Below are 14,736 nucleotides of genomic sequence, written 5' to 3'. Positions count from 1 at the left end.
TTCAGATAATTTTGTGCCTGACTTAGTCTTTTTTATTAGTTTTTGTTCTTGTTTGTTTTTGTCTTGCCACTAGAAACACTGGATCCTGTAGCAGAAATGCTAAGTCACGGCTCAAACCAGTGATTAAGCACCTGCTGGGAAGGCAGGGCCAACCCAGGGGAGCTCAGGTGCATGCAATGCATCTGAGTGGCCAGAAGGGGTGGAGCCAGGATCCGCCCCTTCCCAGACCTCATTTAAGTGTTGGCAGAGGAGGTAAGAGTGTCTTGCTGGAGATCTCCTATGTACCTGGGGTCTTCTGAAGGTAAGCAGATTCTTTCCCTTATTTCTGTGCCTACAGCTGTTTCATTTGAGCAAATCCTCACTTGCTGTAGTATGGGACTGTGCTGCTCTGCTGTCCTTTCCATCACAGTACAGTTCCAAAATAGAGCACTTTACAAAGGTTCTGGGAAAATGCCTTCCTGCTATTAATAGTTGGAACGTTAGGGTCTGTTTTTCTGCCTTTGTTCATAAACTCTCTCATTCAGTCCTTTTCTGATTTAAGAAAAGGGTTACATAGTTGACATACTGTAAATGGTGCATTTAAGGTGGCTGTTATTCTCATTAATTAGCCCCTTGACCATCTGTTTTCCAGTTCATGGAATACAGCTGTCTCTGAAAGTGTATGTAAATACCATTAGCACTACAGGAGCTTTCATGTACATAAGGGGGAAAGGAAAAAAAAAAAAACAATTTCTTTCCTTCATTCTTCCTGAGCTTTAGTGCCATGTACTCCTTTATGCTGAAGAGGCAGGAGGTTGTAACTTTCAAAAAGAAATTTTTCCTAGGAGACTTGATTAAGCCTCTGCCTCTCCATCTTTGCTCTTACCACTTTGTGTGGACCAGCTCCTGGAAGCGGTTGAAGCCATTTAGTGAAATCTATGAGATGAAGAAGATTCAGCACTCTAGAGGATGCATACACCATATGTGACATCCAGAGTCTGTGGGTTTTAAAAGACTGGGTTTACTGTTCAGAAACATGCTGCATGCAGCAGTTTCTAATAGGGAATTCCTTGAGGAATGCAAAATTTAATGCAAGGAACAGCAACAACAGAGCAAAGATACTGGCAGATTTGCTGGATCTTCCAGAATTAGAAAAATACATTTAGGATACAGGTAATGAATAAAGGAGACTTTCCCAAGAGACAGAACTCCAGTAGGTTCATTGAAACTAAACCAAGGCAAATCCATCTCATTAATGGCAAAAATTACTGACTTTACACAAAATGTAATTGAAAATTGTTGCTGCTTAGGAACTGGTTCATGCACATAAAATCATGACTACAGATACAACATTTTCAGAACAGGTGCAATAATTTCTTCTGATAGTTTAAAGTTAGCTTGTATTTTAACTGAATAATAGTAATCCAAAGGACACTCATTTCCCTCAATGATAGAAATGAAACATTCCTTTTCTACTGACTTAATTGAGTTTGCATACTTATTTCCCTCTGGCTGATCTGAGTGTTCTTTGTGTGTCTAGCAGTCCCTGCATCTTCTTCTCAGAACCTTTTGAACCCCATGGCAAATGTCAACTAACTGTGACAACAGGATGAAAGATAATAATGTTCCTAAAGGTTTTGTGAATATTGGAGTTGCTTATGCTGTGATAACCTTCTGAGCTTACCAGGTCTAGGCTTCATTTAGCCTAGAGCTGGCCTGTCACCATGCTGTGCACTGCCTAGTCAGGCAGCAGTGCATCTTTTGAGATCAGCAACAATAGATACTATCACTTAATCAGTTTAATGGTGAAGCAATATGAGGAGTATGATGTGCTGTGATGGGCATAAAGAAATTGGGAAGGGGGGAAAGAAGGCGTGGTGGTAAGAATTTTGGCAGAGATGTGAGACGTGCACATAAGTGACTTTCTTCTCTTGGATCCATGGTACATGGAACAACCTGCTTTGCCCTGGACATAATGTTGCAAATGGTTTTCAAAATGTAAAGCAGCATGTATAAGAAAAGCATCTGTGAATATCTGTAACGCATGCATAACTCGTTCTCCCAGTGGTTGCTTTTGTTTTCTATTATTGCATCTTCCAAAGCTCTTTGACATATAGATTAATGTCATTGAATGAGGATATCCAAAATAAGAGTGAACTCTGCTATGAGCATGACAGCAGCTAAAGAGACCAAAAGATATTGGATTTTGGGGCTTCTTGGTGACAGAGCAAAGCTAGTTATAAACTTCGAAGGGCACTTCAGAAATCTGCAATATCAGAGAGAATGCATTATGTAACTACTATCTATTTATAAAGCGTATGGTATCATGAGGCTGGTAAATATTTACCCAGAATTTCATAATGTGGTAAACTGAGGGAGCGCAGCTCTTCTTACTAAGCTGGACAATAGTTGGTGCTAAAATTTGCAGAGTGGTTTTCCTCAGCAGCTGAGCGAAGAACATAGAAAACAAGGCTTCTTCCTTTCAGAGATCAGAGCTAGAGCTCCAGAGTCAGCTTTGGATTCAAGAAGTTTCCTTTCGTTTACAATTCTCTACATCCAAGGACTGGGGTTGATGTTCTACTTCAAGCTCTTTTCTCATTTTTCAAGCTTGAAAAGATGATATATGAATCTGGACCTACTGGAGCATTGCACACTCTGTGGTCTGATTACCTCATGTCCAATTTATTCCTTCTGAGACAACTGTAAAAAAAAAAATAGATTTAATAGTATGAATCAACTCCTTTTTAATATAGTTAGATGACTAAAACTGTATTAACAAATTCCACTATGCAGGAAGACTGTGGTTTGTGTACTACTAAGGCTTGTTTCCTTTTCTCATGAGATACAATTGATTGTTTTTTTAATTGTGTGGCATGCTTTATTTTTAGGTTATTTTGCTGTAATAGTCGTTCTCTTGGTCTACCAGCAGAGTGTGCTGGCTCACAAGAACAGCGTTTTTCAGGTCAAGATAGGGCTGAAAGGAGATTTGAAACAGAAATGAAATTTTAGGGTATGAGAAATGGGAAAAATAAGCCTGATTCTAGGACAGTGAAACTTCCCATTTTTAAACTTCCCATTTTTAAAATTTTTGATGTGAGAAATTATATTTTTGAGTCACACATATGATTCAGAGTTATTCATTGACTCACAGAATCACCTCAGCTGGAGAAGATCTTCAAGAGCTCCAACTCCAACTGTGAACCTGACCCACCAAGTCCCATTAGCACCACCTCCACGCATCCTTTGAATCTCTCCAGGGACAGAGACTCCACCTGTGCAGCCTTATTAGTTGCATTTGCAAATCTCCAGTAAAATGTAACTTCCTCCGTTAGCCAGGACAGTTGGTAAATTACTGAAAGTGGCTTTGTGAGCACTCTCACCAGCTACTTCAGTATCCCTTGAGGAAACCAGCCTGATTCCATAGGCTTGTGAATGCACAAAATATGTAGGATGCTGCTGACAGTTTTCCATTATATTATAGGGACTTCATCTACTCCCTGAGGTGGAAAACACTGACAGAGGGCTAGGTACCCTGAGAACAATTTGCCTTACTAAGAAAAGCTGAGAACAAAGGCATTAAGTACATCAAGCTGATCCTCATCTTTCATCACGTTTCCTCTTATATCCAGTAAGTGTTGGAGATTCTCCTTATTCCTCCTTTTGCTGTTGTATTTATGAAGCCTTACCTTGAAATTCATGTTTAAATTTCTGGACAAATGGAAAAGAAAGAAGCCTTAGATATTTGGAGTTAATTGTAAATATTTCTCATGCTTTGTTCTGTGGAAGCAGTTTGTTCCAAAGATCCTAATTTTTTTCTCCAGAGCTATTTGGGAATGTTCTGTTTGTTGTTTATTCCATAGTGTGATAATATATGATCATTGTTCAAATGCAAACAATTGCTGACTCTAATTTAATGCTAATTGAAGTATCTTACCTGCTGCTTTCAAAACACAACTCTACATCTCTGTAGACATGTGTGGCAGCCTCAGGACTACTTGAAGCAGGGCAGCCCTCTGCAGAGAGCTGAGTGGGTGCAGCAGAGTGCAGCAAGCCCTGCTGTGTATGAGGTTTGGGAGGCTGGGCAGAAGCTGGTTAGAGAGCCATTGCTACCTCAGTGACAAAGCTGGAGTTAGAATATATTCCATGCTTTCTAGCCAGTGCAGAACTGAATGCAGGGTGTAACAGTGTCTGGGTAGAAATAGGATCTGCCTTGCCCTGTAAGCTAAGGGCTTTTTCTGCTTTATTCAGGTTTCTGTAGCACTGCTCCAATAGTTGAAACAGTTTCCTAAGTTTGGGGCTTTCTAAACTTGTACATGGAAACTTCATGTTACTTTTTGGCATCAATAAATGAGAAAAACACTTGCAGCCTGTTATGCTTCTACGGGGCTGTTTTTTTTCTCAGTTTTGTATCTATCTACCTGAGTGCTGAAACCTTCTTGGTCCTCAGTTAAAAATGTGTGGGCTGTCTTCAGATAAGGAGCTTCAGCATTACCCACCAATGCTTTCCTGTCTACTGCTTATAGGCAGCATCTGACTGAAGAAAAATCAGCACAGTGACAGCCCACACAATGCACACACCCACACGCTGAATATGAGAAGCTTGCTTGAGGGCTTTCAAAACATGGAAAAGAAAGCTAAAGAGACTTGAGAAATAATTTGAATTGCATATTATCTGAGCTTACTGACCGACTCAAGCAATATCCTCTTCCAAAAAAATCTTAAAACTTAACTAGCAGTAATAAATTCTATAATACCACCCCAAGACCAATTTTCAAACTTTCAGGTATATGGAGATACCTTTGAGGCATCAAAAATGCCTTCCCCAAGCATGTGAATCCTTTAGGTTCCAGTCTGTCATTAGAAAAGCAACCCTAGATGTTGTCCTTCTGCTTTTGTGACCAGGTATATTTCACTTAACTGAGGGAGAGTAGCACTCGAGTTTTTTTTTATCATGAGGTATGTTGTACAGGGGGCACAAGCTAGTTCTTAACTTCTAAAGCAGCTTGCACTTAACCCGAGAGACCATAAATCTGAGGCCTTTTGCTTGATCACAGATTGACTTTAGGATAGATACTGACTCAACACAGCTTATGCTTAGCTGCTTTACATAAATAGGCTGCATTTGTTTAAGAACCAGTTACCCATGTTCTGCTTGAAGATTGCTCCCAGTGTATTCTCAGCTGCTTTCCTGAATTCTCTGCTAAGTACTTTTGCCATTCACAACATCCAGTCCTTAGTCTCCTGGAGCACAAGTGTACTTCAGAAGTTGTTTAACAAGTGCAGAAACAGAAATAAATTAGCAACCAGATGTTTTCTTATGGCTATGCAAAGGGGAACATGCTAAAGAGTACCAAGAAGGGATTGTTTGCTAGTTATAGTTCCTTGGCTGCAACTAATGGTATAATCAGGACAGCTGGTATCCTCTATTTATTTATCAGGTATGTTGTATAATACACTAGCAGTAATTTTGCTAACCACCTGTTTTTTGCTGTTTAAAAACTAAGAATTAGGGTAATACACAAAACATACAAATCCACATGGAACACACGTCTCGGAGTGTTAAGTTTCTGTTGGGTCATCCAGATGCTAGGTTGGATGAAACACCCTTTAGACATGCATTTTCCTCTCCACGAACTATAGAGGTGGTTAGGCTTACAACTTCTGTATCCTGCCTAGAAACAAAAAGCTGGGAGGGATGAATCGAGGCAGGATGCAGGTGTCCTTTCCCTTCATGCAGGACACCAGAATTTGCTGCATGGGGTTTAACTAGGGGTATATAGTCACAATTCAACCAAGAGAGTCTACCTCAAACACCACCAAAATGGGGAGTATCATTCATGCATTTCTACGTTAATTTGCCTAATTTTCAAAGCTAAAGGAAAAAAAGCAGCAACCTCTTTAAAAACAGCACATTATTAAGGTTGCTACGCAGAATTAATATATGGATTTTTATTAGAAATATCACATGCTGAAGAATCACGGAACCCGTCGGGACCCTGAGAGTACTAATAAGCCTTAAATTGCCTTGACCAACCTCAACTGGGACATCCATCCACATGTTCTGCCCTCTGCTCTAGAAGTTCCTCTTTGGTGTGGCTGGTGCCCTTAGATCAGGTTGTCTAGTGCCCTGTCAACCTAGGTGTTATGTATTTCCTGTGAGGGAGATTTCACTTCTTCTCTGGCCAACCTCTTCCAGTACTTAATTACTCATGAAGAATTTTTTCTTATATTTCACAACAGAGAATAATAGAACAATAATATCCAAAACTCCAAATAAACTTTTTCAGTAGTTGATGTTTGCTTGTTAATAGGTGTTTTCCAGGGCGCATAGCTGTGTAGTTCTTGTGCACAGAAGCACAAATAATGAAGTCCTGCCTCATGTGAGATCAATTCCCTATATTTTTCCTCCTTGCTACATGCAACTGGAACTTTTGTTTCCACCAGCAAAAGATCTTGGCTGGTTCAAGGTGTGAGCAGTTGGGCTAGATGATCTTGGAGGTCTTTTCTGACCTTGGTGATTCTATGATTCTAAGTTTCCAGGGAGGTAAACATCAATAAATGTCTCATTATATATCTGTGGGAAAATATTAGAGAAAGTCTTGTGTAATACTAAAAAAAAAGCCATTGCTGTCACTGCTATGGCTATGTTTCTTATCACATGATGGAGGAAAGAACCTCCATCTGTGGAAATCTGATGTGGAAAACCACAGTTCAGTCTTCCTATCCAGATACCAGGTATTTCCAAACCTTCTTGAAAAACACTTCATTTTTAGTCTTGGGAACACATCTTTAAACACTGGTATTGATAACCTAACTGGGGAAGAAATTATATTTACCAATTACTTTGCAATTGTTATCTTCATTTCTTTCTTTCTTTTTTTTTGTTTATATCCTTGTTTTATTCTTACTTCTACTTTTGTTTTTACTTTGATGTTCTTTTAATTTTTTTTATTTTTACTTATTCTTAAGTGACTACTAACATCACTCAGAAGAGCCATCTCCTTCAACAATAAGCTACAGTCTTCATGTCACACAGTTCCAGTTTTATGTGCTTAGATGAAAAGAGCCGTAATCAGTCAGACTTTAACTTTTGGCATGTTTCCTAGTAGATGAGGGTGAAAGCATTCCATTGGTATGGACCGATTTGGAAGTTTTTAAGTGATGTAGACAGAAAAGGATGTAGTGGCATCTTCCTTGTACATATCTCAATCTAAGTAACTGACGCCTATTGAGTGGGTTAGAAAAGGGAGTCATATAAGATGAACTTCATTTGCTCTCATTTGTAGAAGTCTGTTTTTATTTTGTTTGCTATTGTTTTTTAGAGCCATTTTGAGGTCAAACAGATTAAGTCAAACCCATCTTAACAACAGTAATGTTAATAAGATCTTGTTAGCTGCTGTCCCTGACTGATACTAAATGGCTGATAAGCCATTTTCTCTCTTTAGATCAAAAAGATAATCAAATAAAGAAGGTGTTCCACATGTAGATATTTCCTCTACTCAGCCTGCAAGTAAAACAAGTAAAAATACATAAATTGTCAAGAATTAACCCTCTTAATTTTAAATTATGTCCTAGGGAAAGAATCAGTTCACTCAAGAGCTTTACGTTGCTGCAATTTCTACTTCAGAAAGTATAAAATACTGTTTTCCCTAGAGCTTCACTGGAATAGAAGTGAATTTCAGAGTAGCAGTTGAGTTTCTTCTTCTATACTGGTTTGGAAACTAATTCAAAAATTTGTAATGGCCACATTGCTGGTGGGAAGGGAAAAAAGAAATGCAAGAACATAGCAAAAGATGAATAAAAGCCAAGGCTGTTCTCATGCTGACACAAAAATAGAGTGGAAGATAAATAGAACCCATAAAGGAGGAGTGTAGATAGAACATTAAGCACACATGAATCATTGGGAAATGTATTTTTTGGAATGCAGTGCGAGAGCAATGACTAGGAAACTTCACAGTGGTAATTAAATAAAAGGTCAGGTTCAAGATGGGATGTCTTGGAAATCAGTGCTGGGACCCTTTATTATGTTATCATCGTAAAACATAAGTGACTATGAGGCTGCAAGTAGTGGTTGCCCTCATTTGTGTGAGGATAGGCAAAGCAAGGAGCCTTCCACCGAGAAGCAAGTTCTCGGCCAGGTTGTATCAACTTGCATGAGATTTAGCTAATTTGTCCTCCTGAGTCTGTTAATAAGTGAATACTGAACCACTGTTTAGCTGGGGCTGGGAAAGAAATGTAAATTCTAAAAAATGTGAAATTATTTTTCGTTAGTCAATCTCCTTTCACCCAAAGTGCTAATTCCATGCAAGATTTTGAGTCACTCTGCTCATTTCAACCTATAGGGAAGAGCACAGCCCCATTTCTGTGTTTATTCCAACTTCTTTATTCTTTGCTGAAATGAGCTAAACCTGCAGCCCTCCATCTTCCAGCAGATGCAAGATCTATGCAAGACTGATAGCAAAGCTACTGAAAATGCTGCAGTCTTGCCCCAGAAGTGGATGCCAGCTGTTCTACTGCTGGCAAAATAAAACTCTATTAGATGAATTTGCAAGATATTAGATTTTTCTAAAATCAGGTATCTCACATGAAGAAAAAATACTGTAAATAATTAAATGTATCCATTATAAACATATTACATATCTGAAAAATGGCTTACATTTTTCTTTCCACATCTCTCTGTTGCATTATCACTTCAAGCTTTGAATGCTTCTAGTGGACTTCTTCCCATTGCAAAACATGTCAAGCTTACAAAACCGTAATTACTTAACAAGAAAATGAAACCTTCTGCATCATGTCTGTTTAAATGTCTCCTCGGATCCACAGAATTCATCCAGTTTATGTGAGATTTTGTGCAACTTAATGAAGCACTTTATGAATTACACATTTGTTCTTTTGGTCCAACAAAAGAACTTTTATGTTTTTTTCATTATTTTTTTCAGTAATCAGTGAGGTTAAATTCTGGCAGCTTGTTGTGTTTTTAGGTTCCTTAGGTTTTTTTTTCCAGTCAGACCTCACCAATTTATTTTAATGGAAATGGAAAAATAAACATTTCTGCTTACTTCATGGTAATATTATTCCAGCTACTTTGTAAAAAGAAAGTCTTCTGGTAGGAAGATGCCAGAATTGCTCTGAGTATTAGCAGTGAGAAGTCACGACCTTCAGATGGTAGATACAGATACTTCACAGTATTCTTCCAAATAAAAATATTGAAAGCTGAATGGAAAACTGCAGTGCCTGGGTCCTTAATAGAAAATAATTTGTCAATTTTTAGATTTATTTTGAGTCTGTTCCTAAACAGTGGTCATGTCTGCTGTATTGTATCCTATAAAATTTATATAGAAGACAGTATAATAAACAGTAATTTTACATTTGAAGTACCTTGGATACTAGCTGACCTTTAGATTACATGGCAGCAGCAGCAATGCCTAAGGGAATGCTGGAGACACAGTGCAAGTTTATTGAACAGGTGTAGCAGGTTCCATTCCCCAGGATGCCTCCATCAGCCTGGGGCAGTCACATCTCTGCATTCAGACAATAGGAGCCTTAGGTCTTCATTAGAGGGATACAGGTTTTATTTCCTTCAATCTGATAGATTTTGATGAACTCTTCTGGAGGAAAGAACACTCTTCTGAGAACACTTTGACTTCACTGTGTACGGGAGTATATTCTGAGACACCGTGTTTTGTCCTCCTTCAAGATGGGTGAAAAATGTGCAAGTAGAATACATAAGCCATGGATCACTGTGTGAATTCCAGGCAATGGCTGAGTTAAAAACTAGAGGTATTAGTGGAATAAAATTCTACTAAGGACTATTAAATGCAGTGATATCATCTCTACTTTAGAGCTGGTGGATGTTAGGAAATTGTATCAGTGAAGTATCACATCATGGCTGGTTTGTTTCCACTGTCTTTCCCAAACATCAAATTTGGCCACGTTCCAAGTCTTTATTTCTTTCACCTGTTTTCATTTCCACACTGAAATACTGCTAAAGAATTAATGTTACAAGAATAAGTTTTAAAGTCATTATCAAAGAATTTCTCTTCATTATGACTTTTAATAAGAATTAAACTTGCAGAGTGCTCTTCAAATAAGCTCTTCAGTTACCTTTCCTTTCTTTATTGAATTTTTACAAGGCGTTCGTGAAATAAGGCAACTCTTTGAGTGAAAAAAATGTCAATTATCTCAAAGATGATGTTTGTTCTTTTTGCAAAATGTTATTTTTCAGAGATCTGGTAACGTGACGATCAATGAAGTATCAACATTATTGACTCCAAATGAAAATTCTTATGATTCCTATAATAAAGAATGAGTGCTTATTATAATTGTACACCTATCTCTTTATTAATAGTAATATCCTTAGTTGAAGGATGTAATGATAAATAAAGCAGCTTTTTTTCTATAATTCCTCTCATCAATTACTTGCAGTATGAAATCACACTTCAGATTTTTATTCACAGTTTAAAACCAGGTACCAGAAGTCACAAATTAGCCTCTGTTTTCATTGTTCTACTGTACACAATACAAAGGTCAAAACCCATCCTTTTGACTGAATGATTCAGGAGTGCAAATGTTATAATCAGTTGCTACCTTTGGTTTAAGACAAAAAGTGAAGGCCTCTTTTAACGTGCTGAGGTAACAGAGACTGAAGTACTGTCCTTCTGAAGGGTGGAAGTTTTATTCCAAAATTATGCCAATATACTAATTTGAATTGAACCCTACAGTTATTCACCTTTAGCAGAATCTTAGTTTGTAATTGTGTCCGCTGGAATTGCTTGCTCAGAAAGCACCATCTAAAATAACTGAACCTTTAACAAAAAGCTCTGAATTCTCCAAAAACAGCTAAATTTCAGTTTTTCTGTCTTTAATTATGTTTTAGTGGTGCTAAGTTTTCTGACCATCTTAGACTCTGTATAGAAATCATGTTATTAACAAAGTAAAAAATGCAAGCTATTGTTCATTAATAATATTTCCTTAAATACTATTCCTATAGCTCTGCAATACGATATGCTATCTTGCTTGTTGAATGTCATATAGTTATACTACACTTGAATCTCTCTTCAGATGTTACACATTTCTATAGATCACCTCTTACGTTATTCAGAAAAAAACATTTTGGGGATCAGCAACAACTGGGTTGTTTGTTCCTTTCCATCCATCAAAAAGCTCTGCCTGAGCTCTGCCACGATTTCCGATTGCATCTCTGCCTGCTGGTAGACATCACTTCATTGTAGAAATCACTTCCATCAGACCCCAGGCAAAGAAAATGCCTCTCACAGCTACTGCATCCAGTCTTCATTTCCCGTTAATTTGCATACCACCGCTGTCTGATTCTCTCTGCTTTACTGTTCTCAGTTTCGTTGCCTCCACTGTCAATGGGTGAAATTTTTCTCCTTACCTGGATATCTGATCTGTCTGTGTCTGGCATGTTTGAGTGGAGAATTATGCATTATCTAGTCACCAAGTCCTTTCTGAATATTTCTTTTCCTTCCTTAAATATGATAGATTAAATCTGATGGCTTTCTTGCACTGACTGCCAACAAACGTTTGATCTATAGATGACATTATTGCTTAGAATGAGCATTTCATTTGCATTAAGCAGAGCAGAAACTGATGTTTTTTCCCTTTGCTGCCCTAAACCAGAAATGAGAATAGCTTCCTTATATCTCTATCAAGGCATAACTGTGAAAAGACAAAATGTAGACATTAATGATACCGTTATGTAGAACAGAAACATGAAAACTATATTAGCAAATTTTCAACATTGAAGTCTACCTTCTGAGAGAAATGTGTTTTATTGCTGGCTAAGCAAAGCTGTATTGGGCAGTCTTGAGAATCTTGCAGTCATCTTTAAAAATATTCTTCCTGTTATTTTCCCAATATGAAAAGCTAATGAAAAAGAGGTTAGCCTTTTAGCCTTTACTGTTTACCTTCACTGTGGACTCTTTTTGGCATTCCATGATGCATGAATTTTATGGCCGCAATGCCAGCTGGCAGAGTAATTTCAGAAATGTCATTGCTGTTACATATCGAGGCATTGTTCTTTCCAAAAAACTGATCTTATTTGAATAGATGATTAATGGTGACCAATATACCCTATATGCTACATCTCACCAACACAGCTTGGCTGTCAGAATGCCTCCCTGAATACAGTGATGAGTTAGCACTTGGTTTCTCAGTGATATATGTTGGTTTGTTGAGCAGTAGGAATTATTACATTGGTTTAAGAACCGATATATTAGCTTAGCAAAAGGAATCCATGCGTGATAGTTCTAAAACTTTCCATTTCAACTTTAGTTGGTGAGTAGTCTTGTTTTCCTCAATAATTTTGCACTGTTGACCTAATAGAATACTTCTATTTTTTTCCTGAATAAGTTCAAGGACATCTTCCTCAGATTTGACATATATTGTTTGAAATGTTGCTCACCATGGCCTAATAAGCAATGGAAATTTTGGACAAAATTGGACAAAAGCAGCTGAAAGTGAGTCAAAGGTCTCTGTAATGAAGCTGATGGTAGAAAATGGGGAATAGGTGGGCACTAGACCACCCTGGATACTACTAAGCATGCCCAAAGGGATATTAGCATATATTAATGAGTCATTGAAAAAGAATGAATACGTATGCAAAAGTACTGCATATGTATGTCTTAACTGTTTAAATGTAGAACCTGAACTCTGACAGAGCGCGCTTGCTTGTCAAGTCGCCTGGTACATGTTATGAGGAATAAAGAAACGCCACTTTCTAACACCACATTGGAGTTTTCTTCCTGGATTTTGGATGACATCAGAGCCGCAGGAAAAATCGTCTGATCCCTGTGTGCTTGATGAGCTCACCATGAGGACCGTGCTGTGTGGCTCACTGCTCTCAGGCTAGCCAATGACTAAAAGTCTGTATCTTTTCTGGAAAAATGCCACTGTTGTTGGTGCTGGGTGTGTTCCCATTGCTCTCTGCATGTTTCGGAGGGAAGGTAGCATGACAAAGGCTGCAAGCCATATTTACATCTTCTGTGGTTGATGAATACTGGTGGCACTTTGGTCTCTGAAATAATGTAGAGCACTTTGTATTTTGGAATCTCTCTTTTCAAAGTCTTTGACTACAAAGCCTTTCCTGCTTCATTCAGCTGTTTCGTTCAGTATGATGATATATGGAGCTTGACTGATTCTTCCATACCTCAAGTGAGACAGCACACCTCCAAAGCTCAAGTAAATTAAATTTAGATTTATAGGACTGACTTCTGCTCTCGCATCTGTGTCAAGCATGTAATTCTGACAATCAGAGGAGTAACCCTGGGATGAAAAAAAAAAAAGGGAAAACAGATGCTGAAGAAGTAAAGAATCAGTCAAAATACTACTGGGTATGTTGAAACAGCTGCCAGAAGGCAATTATAAAGTACATTATTGAATTAAAGGGTAAGTTTGACACAGAGTAACAATACTTCTGAATGGTTTACCTAATTTGACTGCTTCTGTTATGTATCCTTGCATGACCCTAGTGTAACTTACCCTGAACAGCCATTAAAACTGATGTCATGCATGATGAGTAGGAGACAATCTAACAGGGGATGTGCTTCCCACAGTTTGTTGCCCTCATCCTGCACATGCACACAAAGAACCTAGTTAACTTTTGTAGCTTCCAGAGCAAGTGAGTCTTCTATTAATAAGGTGCTATGTATGTGTGGGACATTTAGCAGCTCTGTAGCTTGCAAATAAGACTTGCTGTGCTTATTATGAGTTAAGAAACAGCACTGTCTCTCCTAATATATGCGCAATTATAAGAAGTGCATATTTTTAAAAGATTTACCTATCCATTCATCTGTTGAGTCTTTACATCCTATGCATCCCAAATAATTCTGAAATGTTGCTGGATAGTTTTACAAAGTCCTGCACAAGGGATATGTGGAGTAAGGGGAATGGTTACCTAGAGACGCATATGGAACTCCAGCATGAACAGGTGCGTAGGGAAGAGTCTGGGCAACCTCTTCTTGTAGGGTAAGAAAAACACATCCCACATGTAGTGATACCAGTATGTGGGAGCATTATGTGCTGTAGCTTCCTTTCCCAGCATGGGTTTCTCTCTGACATTTTTACAAGGGCAGTATTTGTCACCAAATTGTGGCAAGCTGAGCTCCTCTGGTCCCATTGCGTTGATCGTGGGAATGTTACATATTCGTGCAGAGAGAGTTCCCCAGCTCTGCAGAGGGCACAGCACTGTCTCTTAGCCTCAAAACTTCAAACCCAGACAGGTTATAAAATTTGCATTTCCATTTCTCTAACAGATTGGGGGAAAAAAAAACAACACAAAAAATGTCTTTTCTTTAGGGCTCTGATAATATTATGATCATGGGCTTGCATTTTAAAATTGCCTTCCAAAGTATGGTGTATAAATTATTTTTGGTGCCCAGGAGGTATTTTTGCAGAGATATTGTGCACAAAGAAGTCCTAATGAATGACTAAGTACAATGATAGGAACTCTGTCAATACAGAAAATAAATCATGTGCCAGCATTCTTCTTTCAATGGTATGAAAAAGCAGAATAAAGTAACCCGATATTATTTTTAGGTTTAAAATCAAATGTCTCTTTTCAAGTAACTTAACAATCTGGGAGAGAATGGCTATAGTGATACTCAGTATTTCAGAGGCTGTATCTTATAACACTTGTAGAAAAAAATGCTGGGGCTGCTCATGGATGCGTTAATTTATTTTTACTTCCCTGGGCATGAAAGAGCAGCATGAGGTTGGTGTAGCTGTTAGTCCTCTCAG

At 38.2% G+C, this 14,736-nt stretch overlaps 1 long non-coding RNA gene across 1 annotated transcript; it reads left to right on the top strand.

Annotated features, from left to right (window-relative positions):
• Nucleotides 261-4,302, top strand: LOC110394658. The gene is made up of 3 exons (XR_002435779.1): nt 261-301; nt 3,131-3,323; nt 3,461-4,302. It is a non-coding gene; the product is annotated as an uncharacterized LOC110394658 (long non-coding RNA).

This window comes from Numida meleagris, chromosome 2 (assembly GCF_002078875.1).
Source record: "Numida meleagris isolate 19003 breed g44 Domestic line chromosome 2, NumMel1.0, whole genome shotgun sequence".
Classification (NCBI taxonomy): domain Eukaryota; kingdom Metazoa; phylum Chordata; class Aves; order Galliformes; family Numididae; genus Numida; species Numida meleagris.
Note: the sequence above shows the minus strand (reverse complement) of the source record. Positions and strands in the feature narration are given on the sequence as shown.